Source organism: Cornus florida, unplaced genomic scaffold, assembly GCF_030987335.1.
Source record: "Cornus florida cultivar Cherokee Brave unplaced genomic scaffold, ASM3098733v1 CherokeeBrave_3.0.0_Hap2_Chr04, whole genome shotgun sequence".
In the NCBI taxonomy this organism is placed as follows: Eukaryota; Viridiplantae; Streptophyta; class Magnoliopsida; order Cornales; family Cornaceae; genus Cornus; species Cornus florida.
In genome coordinates, this window is record NW_026775574.1 from 90244979 (window position 1) to 90259129 (window position 14151).

Consider the following 14151-nt stretch of genomic DNA (forward strand, 5'->3'; position numbering starts at 1 on the left):
CCCTGCTACATATTGTCTTTTTAACACCACGGAATGAATTAACAATTTTACCTTCGTTATTGAATATAGTATTTTATTCCCTACTAGCACTCTAGACCATGTAGACCTTTTCACAGCAACAGAAGTTCTGCACACTCCCACTCTTCACTTTCTTTTCACAAAATCCTAGAGACAATACTACTACACTCTCTTTTTTTCCTAGAGCCCAACCCAAAACGATGTCGTTTTTGGCCCGTTGCACTATCATTTTTAAGGGACCAAAATAACCCCATCTTCTCCCTTTTCATTCTCTCTCTCTAACCACGCTTTCAGTTTTTTTTTGGTTTTGCTTTCAGAACTCTCTAGATCGCTAAACCTCCCCCAGATCAGTCGATAGTTGCCCTTCTCTCATCAAGCCTTTCTTTCTCTCTAAACCCGTCCGTGTCGATTTAAATTTTGAGCGGGAACCATTAGATCGGGTTTGTTAATCGAACGGCCCATACAAGTCCACGTGGAGGAGCACAGACGATCTATACTAATACTGATATAATCAGAGAACGACGTCAACTAATACTTACGGTATCTCTTTTTTTACTAGAGCCCAGCCCAAAACGACGTCGTTTTGTTCTGGGCGAGTTTATATCCTTCTGAGTGAGAGATAAGGACGACGGTGATGGTGTATGTGCTTCTATTCGTATGGCTTTCCACTTCAACTCCTACGGTTTTGTGTATATATTTGTATTGTTGTGTTTGGTTTGCATCATTATATTTGACTGTAAAAATTGTAGAATTTGAAAAGGGTTTTTGGATGCTATTACACTTCAATCGAGTTTGGTAGTTTCTTTGTTATCTTCGAATCTAAGCTAATTGAGGATTAGTTTATGTTTATGTATGTGACTTAGTATTTCAGTTGTAATGGATGTGTTAATTGACTTTTGAAATTGCTGAACCCTGTTGGTCTGGATATGGATTTGCTTGTGTATGTTTATGTAGAATTTGAAAAGGGTGATTGGGTGCTATTACATTTCAATCAAGTTTGGGGATTTCTCTGTTATTGTTGAATCTGATCAAATTGAGTATAGTTTGTTTATGTTTATGCGTGTGACTTAGTCTTTCAATTGTAATTGATGTGTTAATTTTTTAATCTGATCAAATTGAGTATTAGTTTGTTTATTTATTTATTTTTTTTTGTTGAACCCTGTTAGTATGTATACGGAATTGCATGTGTATATGACTTGTGATGTTTGCTAATAAAATGAGGAAAGGAAGTGAGAGTTATGAATATGGAATTTTATGCTTTACCTTTCTTTTCTTTTTTCGCTAATTAAAAAAAAATTGATTACAAGATAAAGGTACTTCATGGGTTCATTTTTTTTTTTTTTAACTTTAAAACTTGTAGTCTTTCATTTTGGTGTGAATTTTAATTAAGCAAGCTGGCAATTGTTGTTTATTAGTCTATAATCTTAATTATGATTCCTTTGGCTACTTGGTCACACCCACTGGGTGATTGAATAGCTTCATATCAAATTGGCTTGTAGTCCTCAAGCTGGCAATTGTTGTTTATTAGTCTATAATCTTAATTATGATTCCTTTGGCTACTTGGTCACACCCACTAAGTGTAGACTCCATCCTGACAATGATATCTTTAGGGATCAGGAGCAGCACAAGATTCATGTGGATAAAAATTAATGGCGCTGCGGATACTGTAAGAAAATTTTCCGAGCAGAGAAGTTTCTTGATCAACATTATGACAACAGACACTACAATCTTCTGAATGTTGTATGTCAATCAAGTTACCTTGTTCTTTTTTGATAATATAAATTTACTTTCTATGTTCAGGCTGCAGTTTTTAAAAATTGACATATTATTGCACCATTATTCATGATGCTTGTTGTCCGAGTCAAAGAATAACAAAGACATAGGATCAATTAACTAAGCCAGATAATTACACAAACTATAGACGCATCTCCATCACGTGTTTTATATTTAGATGTCATAATTTATTTTTTCTGAAACAACTTATGATACAGTACTATGTGTAGATGCAGCTAAAACCAAAAAGAAGCATTGTAGCCTGGCATAATGAATCTTCTTATCTAGTACCTTTTTTTTTTTTTAATTGGCTAGCAACTAGTGGACTTCTGTCCATGGCATTTAGGTTGAGAATCAAACAGATACGACCTGACCTTCCTGGCCCATAGTCTGTTGATCTATAACTTGATTTCAAATCATGAGGTGACTTCTATCATCTCTTTGGTTACTATAACACATAATGTTTTGTGTTCGTATTGTTATCTGGTTGATTTAGCCAGCTCATAGAGTCATACCCAATTGAACAAATCAAAGAAGGTCAGAAAAAAAGAGATTTGATTTCCCAGACTTACTATTATTTATGTTATTGTTAACAAAAAATGAAAAGTTATTATAATTTCGACACAACGCAAGTTTTTAATCACTGATTATTATTCTACTAGAAAGTGTTATATAAGAAGGTGAGATAAATTATTTTTTCCTGAAGTATATTTCTCATCATCATTTTAAAAGTCTAGAAAGAGAGGAGATATTGGTACATAGTGCATACAAGCTCTGAGAAGAGAGAATAAACATAAATGGACTAGTTCCTGTTTGATAAGTCATGTTGAGACTCTCCTTGTTTGTATATATTGTACCTGATTTTTTTTTTTTTTTTTCCAGTGCATGATGCTTCTTGTAGGGGAGAAAAAGATTGATAATGGTTGAGCACTCAATACATCCTTTTAACATGCAATTTTGTATTGCTTTTAAGGTTTTTGGGCCTTTAAGGATTTATCTTCCAAATCGGTTATAGTCTCAGAATATATGACAATTTTTAATGCATAAAATGGCTTGTGAGATTGAAGAGTCTGAAGACTTATGTCTCAATCTGACTTCATGGACCCCTCGCCAAATTGCATTTGTCAATGGAAGCCATAGGTCAGCAGATTCGCTTGGTAAAATTGCTCCATTTATTAGTGGTGTAGCATTCCTGCATCCCAACATTATGGCATTTATTGTATACTGAAAATTTTAAGACAATAGAGGTACTTTTTTCCGGTGAATACGATTTTCTGTAGTCATGATCTAGCCCTTTTGTCTTGGACTTGATAGTCGAATTGGTTGAATTGACTTGGCTCTAGAATGTATTGTGATGGATGCAGATAATTTTTAGGGATTGTTACTATGTGATCCTTTTTATTACTGTTCTGGTACACCATCTATTCTTATGTTCCAATTAGTTGTTATACTGAAAAGAAACCATTTCTTCACAAATCTCACACAACCAATTCATGCATGAACAGGAAGGTTGTTACTTTTTCCCCATGTGATGCTTCCTGATGATAGGGTAATTATTAAGTCCCAGTAATCTCACCATTTGGAAAAGGCCTCTTCTACAATACAGTTTTGCAAAACCACGTCAGTCAAACATCAATACAGGTCTCTTCTACAGCAAATAGCAATCCTTATTATAGGGCTATTTGAAAAAAACAAAACCCTCCTGTACTATACAAGTTTTTGCAACTTAACCCCCTCAACTATTGAAAATGTCGCAGGATAATCCCCTCAAGGGTGGCAAATTGCAACATCTTTTAGCTGGCATTCTAATTTTCAAAGATTTGTTTATTGATCCATTTGCTAGATGCTAACATTAACAATCTTAATCATGCACTACAGTTTCATCTTTGATGCTTCTTCAGAAATGCTTTCACCCAGGATTGCAGTTCACGTGTGACCCCAAATGCAAGGAATATCAACTAACTGTAGAGCTGAATTTGTGTGCCTTATTTTCCTCTGTTTTTCCCAACTAATCACATACCTGACTTCCTATATGGGGCGTTTAAGCCTCGTAAAGAGAGAACAAGAGAGTTGCCAAATGTTCTTCCAAAGGACTTTGAAGTCCTTTGCAGTTCTCAGAGAGAGCATCACAACATTCCAAAGACATTTTCTAGGCATCACCATGATTATTCTCGCAACTATCGGCCACTCCCTGCCTCCAAATTCTGTACATGGTTCATGTAATCTTCCATCTTCTTTGGCCGTGAAGTCCTTTCTACATCAACATAGGCTGACCCACTCCACAAAGCCATAGAAAGGTCTGTACTTTATGTGTCTACAGTTGTGCTCGCACTCAAAAGCATTTTTATAGAAATTGCTGATCTCATAAATGGTCACAAGGGCATTGGAAAGCATGGTTGAATCCATTATATCTTAGAAGGCCGGGGCAGAGGAAACTTCCCCGGCATCTGTAAACACTCCAATGTCAATTTTGAACCGAACAAAAACCTTCTCTCCGTGCCTTCATGTAGCGGTTCACTAACTGTAGTTTACTTGAAGTATACCGAACTCGCTGCTTTGATCACCTTGCAAATAATAAACCAATACATGGACAGTTGGTGCTTCAAAAGTGAGCTTTATAACTGTCTTCTGAATGTTTCTGGTGTTTGGTGAGGGAGAGAGATATGAGGTCCATTCTTCAATGCTCACTTCACATAACCACCAATCTCATGATAAATTCTAATCGTGTTGCTGTTACTTTCATGGTAGAGGAATTCGATGTAATTAAAGATTCGTGGTTTTTAGTTTGGGTTGAAGACAAGCCGAGAGCAATGTTTTGGAAGGTAACATTAACTGCAGAAATGGAGGTGGACAGGCTGAAGTTAAAAGGGTGTTCTAATTGATAGATAGGGAGTGTGTTTCGCATTACATGCTTCTTTTTTTTTTTTTTTTTTTTTTTTTTTTTTTTTTTTTTTTTTTTTTTCTGTTTCTGGCTCAAACAAAACCCTATACAGGTCAGATCAACTCTATAACATGAATCACAAAACAAGCATTTGCCATGTAAGGACATTCAAGCTTGTAGCCCAATTTCCTATAGTACCGACAGGTTCCTATGCCATAATGTAACAGCTATCGTCATTAAGATATGCTCCTTAGAAGCAATCTGCTCCGACAAATCAGTCGAAAAAGTGCAGACAAGTTCATGTTCATTTGACAGTATTTGGTGTTGAATAAGTGCAGACAAATAGGACACCTTAATGACAAAAAAAAAAAAAAAAAAAAATCACATTGATAAAATTTCATTTATGAACATAAAAGCAATACAATATTCTCATTTCACAGGAAGGTAGTGATCAAATTACAACTGCACGTGAAAAGTAGAATGAAATATAATTCCCATTTTGAGAGCTAATGTAGTATTTCAACAACTTAATTCTCTCTAGTCTCTACGTTCTAAGTATAGCTTAAGAGTTACATGTTCAAGAATTAAAGCTGATAAGAGTGCACTTATGGACACCAATCTTTGGGGATTTCTCTGTTATCGTTGAATCTAAGCAAATTGAGGATTAGTTTATGATTATGTATGTGACTTGGTCTTTCAATTGTAATTGATGTGTGAATTGACTGCTGAAATTGCTGAACCCTATTTGTATGGATATGGAATTGCATGTGTGTGTTTATGTATATGACTTGTGTTATTTGTTAATAAATTGAGGAAAGGATTTGACAGTTATGAATATGGAATTTTATGCTTTAAAATAGGAGGAGGGGGAATGATGATAATTTTTTTTTTTTTTGATAGAAAACACCATGGATACATATTCAGTTTTTCATAGAAATTCAGAGCAGAAGAGACTTTGTAACAAGTAACATAGAGCCACACTGTTCACCAAACATCAAAAGTAAACAAAACGAAAACAAAAACAAAAACAAAAAACATACATCATAGAAATCAGACCACAACAAGACTTCACTTGCAGGGGTAAACAAAAAGCCCTCAATATTCATCACCGTCATCACCATCCTCGTCCTCAGCTGATTCAGCACCAACCTCCTCATAGTCCTTCTCAAGAGCAGCAAGATCCTCCCGGGCTTCCGAGAACTCTCCTTCCTCCATTCCCTCACCCACTTACCAGTGCACGAATGCACGTTTCACATACATGAGATCAAATTTGTGGTCAATGCGGGAGAAAACCTCCGCCACGCTGGTAGAATTCGAGATCATGCAAACAGCCCTCTGCACCTTGGCAAGGTCACCTCCAGGAACGACAGTGGGTGGCTGGTAGTTGATGCCGCACTTGAATCCAGTGGGGGCACCAGTCAACAAACTGGATAGTGCGCTTGGTCTTGATGGTGGCAACAGCTGCATTCACATCCTTGGGTACAACATCGCCTCGGTACATTAGGCAGCATGCCATGTACTTGCCATGGCGAGGATCACACTTGGCCATCATCGACGAGGGCTCAAATGCACTGTTGGTGATTTCAGCCACTGACAGTTGCTCGTGATATGCTTTCTCGGCAGAGATGACAGGTGCATAAGAGGAAAGCATGAAGTGAATCCTGGGATAGGGGACCAAGTTGGTCTGGAATTCAGTCACATCCACATTCAGGGCCCCGTCAAACCTCAGAGAAGCAGTCAAGGAGGAAATCACCTGAGAGACAAGGCGATTCAGGTTGGTGTACTTGGGCCGCTCGATGTCAAGAGAGCGCCTGCGGATGTCATAAATGGCTTCATTGTCCAGAAGCACAGACACATCAGTGTGTTCCAGGAGTGAGTGAGTCGACAGGACACTGTTGTAAGGCTCAACAACAGATGTTGAGACTTGGGGAGAGGGGTAGACAGTGAACCCAAGCTTTGATTTCTTGCCATAATCCACTGATAGGCGCTCCAAAAGGAGGGAGCCAAGACCAGAGCCAGTGCCCCCGCCAACAGCATTGAAAACAAGAAACCCTTGAAGGCCAGTGCAATTATCGGCAAGCTTTCGAATGCGATCCAAGCAGAGACCAACAATCTCCTTTCCAATTGTGTAGTGGCCACGGGCAAAGTTGTTGGCAGCATCTTCCTTGCCACTGATCAATTGCTCTGGGTGGAAGAGCTGACGGTAAGTTCCAGTCCTCACTTCATCAATGACAGTGGGCTCGAGATCCAAAAAGATAGCACGAGGAACATGCTTTCCCACACCAGTTTCACTAAAAAATGTGTTGAAGGCATCATCACCTCCACCAACAGTCTTGTCACTCGGCATCTGGCCATCAGGCTGAATTCCATGTTCGAGGCAATAAAGTTCCCAACATGCATTCCCGACCTGAATACCGGCCTGACCAATGTGGACCGAAATACACTCTCTCATTTTCGCTTTCTAGAGAGAGAAACAAAATGCAATTGCAGAGAGAGAGAGAGAGAGAGAGAGAATAAGATTCAAAACCCAGGCGTTTATGAAGACGCCTTGGTTTTGATGATAAATTGAAGGCACTTAATGGGATTTATTTATTTATTTTTTTTTTTTGGGGCAAATCAATCACATAATGCTATTGGAGAGGTGTAAATATGACCTCGACTACCCAAATAGTTCAATCAGGTTTATTTTATTTTTTTAACTTTAAAACTCATAGTAATCTTTCATTTCCTGTGAGTTTCAATCAAGCAAGCTGGCAATTGTTGGTTATCAGTCTATTATCCTAATTATAGTTTCTTTGGCTACACTTGGTCACATCCACTGCGTGATCAAATTGCTTGATCTCAAATTGGCTTGTAGTGCTCATATGGCATTTGGAGATTATACTTTTTACTTTTTAGCAATATGTTTCATTCAGCTGTATTTATCTTTCTTACTTCTGATGGACCTTCGTTCTACAAATTTCACATTCTTATTTATATACCTACATGTTTGAATTCTTGTGAATATGCATGTATATTCAACTTATAATATCAATTCCTCCCAAATATGACTTTTTTTTCCCCTGTTTTCTTTCTGCTGCTACAGAACACTGAACATTCTCAAGCTTCGAGGTAACTTTCTATCACTAGATCAGGCTAAAAGCTAAAATCTTACCATTTTGTAGAATTGTGGTTTCTACGAATGAAAATAGAATTTTTTTGAGGTTTTATTTAGTAGTTGATATGTTTGTTGTGGTGATATGTATTAAAATTTCTTTTTCTTTTTCTTTTTTTTTTTTTCTGTAAATAATCTAAATTTTATTTTGATGAATAGAACTCTTAAGCAAGAACAAGAGCATGCCCTCGAAGTACATTGTTCAAGGGAAAGAAGTAGGGCAGCCTGGAAAATTATTGAGGAGGTGACATGCAAAATATGTTGTGTGGATGTATAGGCACTTCGATTAACATTTGAGATTATGATGTTTACATGTACTGTGCAGTATTTAATGCCACATCAGACCTCAAGTAAGTGTAGACTCCATCCTAACAATGATATCTTTAGGAATCAGGAGCACAACAAGATTCATGAGGATATAAATGAATGGCGCTGCGGATACTGTAAGAAAATCTCACGAGCAGAGAAATTCAACGATCAACATTATGACAACAGACACTACAATCTTCTGAATGTTGTATGTCAATCTTGTTACCTTGTTCTATTTTGATAATATAATTTAGGGTAAATTACACCAACACCCCTGAGGTTAGGTCATATTTTAGTTAGATGAAGATTTTATTTTTAACTTTCACTTACACCCCAATCATGTGAATTGACCATTTTATCCTTAATTTTTTAATACAAAATATATATAATTTTAAATGACAAAAGAGCCCCTATCCCTACCCCCAAACCACCGCCACCATCTTTGGCTCCATCTATGAACCAATTTGTATACAACTCCTTCAAGTTCGCCTACATCCACCACCACCTATCCCAAACCACGGCCACCATCTCCATCCTAACATCCACCACCACATATCTCAAACCACTGCCACCATCCCCACCTCCATCCTCACAACCACCACCATTAACCCATCACCGAAAATTGACCGAGCGAAAAACCCATCCTCATCGGCGAATCGATCTGCGACATAACCCATCCCCAAAACCCATCCTAATTGATTTGCATCTTTCCTTTCTGGTTGCACCTTCCATTATCCCCAAAACCGATCCTCATCGGCGAATCGATTGACGACGTCCACAAATCGTGACCACAGATTCAACGGTGTCCACACAGACCAAGCGGGCGGCGAAGTCGTCAATATCCTCGCCGTCAACGCCAGCATCCTCTCCGACTCCGGCACCCATTAACGTGAAGATCAGCGATCAACCAAACCGGAAAGCACCCCTGCTGGTGATGGTAATCTGACACGCCACGTGGGTGAACGCACCAAAATCGTGACGTCCATCACTGCAACTCCGACGGCGACGGTGGGGGCAATTCAGGTGGCGACAGTGCTGTCAATTCGGTAGCCTCGGGTGCAGATTTTTTTTGGTTGGGTGGGTTAAATATCTTCCCATCGCTGACTTCCCTTTTAGTTGTGAACAAAGATTGAACTGGTTGGTCGAAGGTAGAGAGAGGGAGAGAGAGAGAGGGGAAGGTTCATGACAGAGGCGGGTGGGCAGTGGTGATTGTGATGAACAGTTTGGTCATAAAAATAGTCAATATGAGGTCAAAGGTTAGTATAGTCATTTAAAACCTCAAAACTATTCTGATTCAATCAAAAATTGACATTTAGGGTGTAAGTGAAATGTTAAACTACTCATTCAAATATAAGTGAAATCTAAAACCAAAATGTTAATGTAGGTGTAATATGACCTAACTATAGAGGGTGTGAGTGTAATTTACCACCGTCTATGTTCAGGCTGCAGTATTTCAAACTTGTCATGCTATAGGGAGCACTAAATTACCTTTACTATTGCACCATTATTCACGATGCTTGCTGTCATTGATGTAGATGCTTCAGTAGTTTGAGTAATTATCTGGCTTAGTTAACTGATCTTATGTCTTTGACTCTTTGTTATTCTTTGACTCGTGATTTTATATTTAGATGCAATAACTTAATTTTTCTGAAACATCTTATGATACAGCATTATGTGTAGATGCAGATAAAACCAAAAAGAAGCATTGTAGCCTGGGCCCTGGCATAACGAATCTTTTTTTCTATAACTTTTTTTCTTTTTCTTTATTTGCTAGCAACTGGTAGATGTCTATCCATGGCATTTAGGTTTAGAATCAAACAGATACAACCTGACCTTCCTGGCCCGTAGTCTGTTGATCTATATCTTGATTTGAAAACATGAGGTGACTTCTATCATCTCTTTGGTTACCATAAAACATAATGTTTTGTGTTCATATTGTTATCTTGTCGATTCAGCCAGCTCAAACTCAATTGAACAAATAAAAAGAAGGGCAGAAAGAAGAGATTTGATTTCTCACACTTGTTATAATTTATGTTATTGTTAACAAAAAACGAAAAATCATTATAATTTTGACACAACGCAGGTTTTAAGCCATGTTTCTTGTAAGAATTTCTTAAGGAGATTGCTGAAGTTGAGAGAGTGGCAATATAATTGCTTCATAGCCTTGATTGAAACAAATAATGCTACTATTTGTGCTTTGTATTTCTTAGTTCTTTAGACTGATGTAGAATCTACCAGCCAATGCAATGGTGTAAAAGTAGTTATTCTAACAATTTGTAGAACCATATGGATGTTTAGTTACATGAGCCATAGGTTTCTTATATTGTTCTGTCATTTAGTTATTTATCTAACTGCAGTTACGCTGAGTAAGATTTCAATTCAATATGTTGAATCTTCATTCTTCTTTATCTGTAGGTCTAATTCTTTGGAACCATTAACAAGGACAACGAGGGGTAGTGACAAAATCATTCATTGTGAGGACTTGTGTCTCAATCTGACGTCATGAATCCCCTCGCCAAAATGCATTTGTCAATTCAATTACTTTTGATGACTTTACCATAGAATTGTTCTTGTGCCAATTCTGTGATGCTCATACTTGCTCAGGAATGCGAAATCCCTTCTCCAGAGGAGGCAGGGTAAGGCTTAATAAAATAGTTTGGATGTTTTTGGTGAAGTTTGAAATTATTATCAGGAAAACTGATGAAATGAATTTCATGAATGAGAGATAGTTGCCTGTGTAAATGTTATGAAAGGAGTATGATGTGTCTTGCTAGAAGCTCTAAGAGCAAAACTCTCCCTAATTGAGTGCCCTTGGACATCAATTTAAATGCTAAATTCTCCTTTTGGCAATCAGAAACAGTCATAGAAAGCATTTTGATTAAATGTGTGCAAGCCACCTGAATTTTATTGGCTGCCAAATGGAGGACTTCACACTTTGGGTATGCCAAATAATCTACAATATGTCTGTTTTGAATCCTCTGCTTTCTAAATTTAATTTAGGATTCATTCATTTATTTATTTATTTCTTTTTTATTAAGATTTTTTCTTTGGTGGTGTTTCTGCTGATGCCAATTTTGTTGAATTGTTTATCTGTGCAGAAGTATACAAGCATTTTCTACTTGGCTATTTCAATATTAACCTTGATGCTGCTACCTATCTTCTATCTTATTGTTTATTTGTACCAAAGGTGCCGTTTCTAGTCTTTTAAATGAATGTATTTTATCAAACTTTTGTAGTACATTCATGGTGCTTCTTGTTGGATTTTGCAGGGAAATGAGAAAGGGAACCCAAGAGCTGAAGCGCATCTCACAAATTGGACAAAAAACAAAGCCCTCTTAGTAGGTGAATTTTAAGCCATGTTTCCTGCAAGAATTCTTAAGGAGATTGCTGAAGTTGAGAGAGTGGCAATGGGTTTTGCTAACTAATCAATATAATTGCTTAATAGCCTTGATTGAAACAAATAATGCTACTATTTGTGCTTTGTATTGCTTAGTTATTTAGACTGATGTAGGATCCACCAGCTAATGCAATGGTGTAAATGTAGTTATTCTAACAATTTGTAGAACCATATGGATGTTTAGTTACAAGAGCCATAATTTACTTAATTTGTTCCATCTTTTAATTATTTATCCAACTGCAGTTACCCTGAATAAGATTTCTATTCAATATGTTGAATCTCCATTATTTTTTCATCTGTAGGTCTAAGTTTTTGGAACCATTAACGAGGACAACAACGAGGGGTAGTGACAAAATCATTCATTGTGAAGACTTATGTCTCAATCTGACATCACGGATCCCCTCACCAAATTGCATTTGTCAATGGAAGCCTCGGGTCAGCAGATTCGCTTGGTAAACTTGCTCCATTTATTAGTGGTGCAGCATTCCTGCATCCCAACATTGTGGTTTTTATTGTAAACAAAAAATTTATCAGACAATAGAGGTGCGTTTTCTGATGAATACAATTTTCTGTAGGCGTGATCTAGCCCTTTTGTCCTTGTATTGGAAGGAACACCAGAGACTAAATAACTAAAACTTATAGACTTTATCATAAGAAAAACCACCTTGGGTTCAGATTTTATAGCAAAGTTATAGGAATCCAAAAATCTAGTAACACATAGGAAAGTTACAAGAATTGAATAGGAAACACCACCATGCCTTTTGGTTCCTCTCCTATGTGGATCAATCTGCAAAGAAGTTGACAAACATATGTTTAGTCAACACTGAAAGGTATGCTGCACTGAAAGGGGTGGGGACCTACCAGGCAGATTTGGGAAGAATGCTTGAAAGCTCCAACAGCCGAGACAGGTTATCCCCTGAAAAAGTGGTGAAGAAAATAAGGGAAAAAAGAGTTATGAGAAAGTTATAAATATCAGTCACTTGTACAGTAACTAGACAAATTCTATCCTCCAACTGGAAAATTGTCTTATAAAAGCAACCATAAATCTCCTACACATGCCTAAGCTTTTAAGGATTAAAATAATCTAAATAGTTGTAATTGTTAACTTCAAGTCTTAGTTCTTGTTTATTCACTCTCCGGTCAGTTTTATTCTGTGACTCATTAACGTAATAACATAATAGTTTCGAACAATTTTCCCACATGCAATGTCTTGAAGCCTTTCTTTCATGGAAAAGCATTGCCTTCTTCGTGGACCTGTAAGTTTTTTGAAACAGAAACTATGCATATTCATTTCTGTTGGCATAAATTACTACAAACATACCAGAGTTAAAGGAGCTCAAACAGCATTTCCATAGAACCCCATATGGACATTTAGTGGCTGAACACAAAGAAAATGACAGGGTTTTCAGTCCAATAAGTGGCCTCTATGATTACCAAAATAACCTTTTTTCCAGTGAGGCCTTGTTTCTCACTGAAGCCAAGTATATTGGTGTGAACTGTCTTAAAAATGTTGTGGTTTTAATGTTTCTTAAAAATAGGAAACAAGTCATTAATGATATAAAACCACCCAATAAGAAGAGCAAGTGTGAAAGGACAAACAATTCTTTAAGCGACTGTCCTTAGCACTCCTCTTGTAGAGTTGGTAAAAAAAAGATATGATAAAATGTAGTTTGACTTAGGTTATGACCTTTAATAGAGCGGAACTGAAAATTTCAGATTCATGTGGTCGACTCCAAATAGTTGGGAAAAAGGCTTTGTTGAGTTAATTTGAGTGTAGTACATCTATTATATTTATATATGATTATATATAACTTTGATTAATTGTCTACTTTACTAATAATTGCATACGTGGAAGATGAAGCTTTGCAAATAATAATATATCGTAAAAATTTACATATATGCAATATTTTTGCTGATTACCTATTATATGTTTTAGTTACAAACTTACATTTATATTCTTGTCCAATACTAAAAAGTGTCAATTGCATGTTTTGAGATATGTTGATCCTGTTTCAAAGTTTGTTCGGGATGTGGCTTTTTTGAGACATGTTTATGTTACATAAGACACTTGTTTGAGTCTAAAATGATGAAACTTATTAATTTTAAGTTACGGACACATAAATGAAAGAGATACTTTCTTTTAGTGTCCCCTGCCCCATTATTTCTCAATGAGTTGGTCCGGCTGTCCATGTAGGTACTGAGACTATGTGAAGTGTTTGATTAATTTTTAGAAGCAATTTAACCCTGCTCAGATTCTGGGACCGACGTCCTCGTTTCGTCTCTAGTTGTGATTACAACTTGATGAAGCAAATATGTATATTATAGTTGTTTTTAAAAAATATGGATTTGGCTTCCTTGCTAAGGGCTAGATGTTTGATTCTTTGATTCTTTATTACGCACTGCTTTAATGTAAGCAACACTCTGCTATGACTAAAAGTAATTAGTTGGAAGTTCTCATGTTTGACAACATTACAGTAAGTTGCTTATTGGTAATTGTTAACATAAAATAATTGTTAACATAATTAGATTATATTATAATAGTTGTTTAAATTACTATCATAATTACATTATATAACTATTACAACTATTGTAATAGTGATTTACTAGTCATTTGATCTT

The 14151-nt window shown here is 36.7% G+C and overlaps 2 long non-coding RNA genes and 1 pseudogene across 3 annotated transcripts; 2 read left to right on the top strand and 1 right to left on the bottom strand.

The window, feature by feature from the left end:
• The first annotated feature begins 290 nt into the window (after positions 1-290).
• LOC132303860 (uncharacterized) lies at positions 291-4759 on the top strand. 2 transcript variants are annotated; one of them, XR_009481388.1, is made up of 3 exons: positions 316-673; positions 1629-1758; positions 2674-4759. It is a non-coding gene; the product is annotated as an uncharacterized LOC132303860 (long non-coding RNA). The 2 variants fall into 2 exon arrangements; XR_009481387.1 differs by having other exon boundaries at positions 291-1758.
• Positions 4760-5728: 969 nt separating this feature from the next.
• LOC132303859 (tubulin alpha chain-like) lies at positions 5729-7156 on the bottom strand (annotated as a pseudogene).
• Positions 7157-9568: 2412 nt separating this feature from the next.
• Positions 9569-12206, top strand: LOC132303861 (uncharacterized). Its single transcript, XR_009481389.1, has 5 exons — positions 9569-10771; positions 10990-11074; positions 11234-11322; positions 11405-11473; positions 11835-12206. It is a non-coding gene; the product is annotated as an uncharacterized LOC132303861 (long non-coding RNA).
• Positions 12207-14151: the final 1945 nt, after the last annotated feature.